This window comes from Theobroma umbraticum, unplaced genomic scaffold (genome assembly GCF_002168275.2).
Source record: "Theobroma umbraticum cultivar Fairchild unplaced genomic scaffold, ASM216827v3 scaffold_95.0, whole genome shotgun sequence".
Lineage (NCBI taxonomy): Eukaryota > Viridiplantae > Streptophyta > Magnoliopsida > Malvales > Malvaceae > Theobroma > Theobroma umbraticum.
Genome location: NW_018397257.1, coordinates 4,877,726 through 4,878,585, shown reverse-complemented (window position 1 = coordinate 4,878,585; position 860 = coordinate 4,877,726).

The following is an 860-nucleotide window of genomic DNA, read 5'->3' as shown; positions in this document are numbered from 1 at the left end:
TTCATGAAACTCAAGGTCAAGAACTCTTACCCATTGTTTTTTTTTTGTCTCAAATCACCATATACTTGTGTACAATCAACATGCATGCATTTGATCCTTTGATTCTTTGAAGATCTTGCTGCCACAAAATGTTTCTTATGGTTGCAACCTGTTTTCAAAACATGTATGCAAGCAAAATCACAACTTTTACCTTCCTTTCTCTTAAGTAGTCAAACTGAAACACTAATCTTCTTCAAGCATCAAATCTACACTTTGGAAGGTAAGTGAGCATCAAGACTCAATAAAGAAGAAGTAATTATTTCTCTTGAATCCTTATAATCTTGTGCCTTCCTCCATTTTCTCTCTTTCTTTCTCTTTTTTTTTTCATTTTTCTTCTTCTCTGATGGAGCTCTCAAGAATAATTTCTTCTTTTTTTTCCTCTCTCAATGATCGATTCTCTCAAGCTTCTCAAGGCCAATTTTTTGTTCTCTTTTACTCTTTGGAATTTGGCATTTATATGGTCACCTACTCAACCAATCAAATTGAATACACACTTTCATCTTTTTATTTTATTTGGCCACCCACTTAGCCAATTACAATTCAAGCATTCTTTTATCTTTTCATACTATTTGGCCACCTTGCCAACTTATGAATCTTCATGCAACAATTCTATCCCTTTGGCCATTGGTTGAAAATCTTTTTACATTATCCATAACATTCACCTTCATGCATGGCTGGCCATTGAATTTACACTTCCATTCTCTCATTTTCCCATTCTTCCATTAGTTTAACATATTTCTATTTACACTACCTTATTTTTGTCCAATGGCTTTACATGCATCCTTCCACATTATTTCTTATTTGGCCTCCCATTTAGCCAA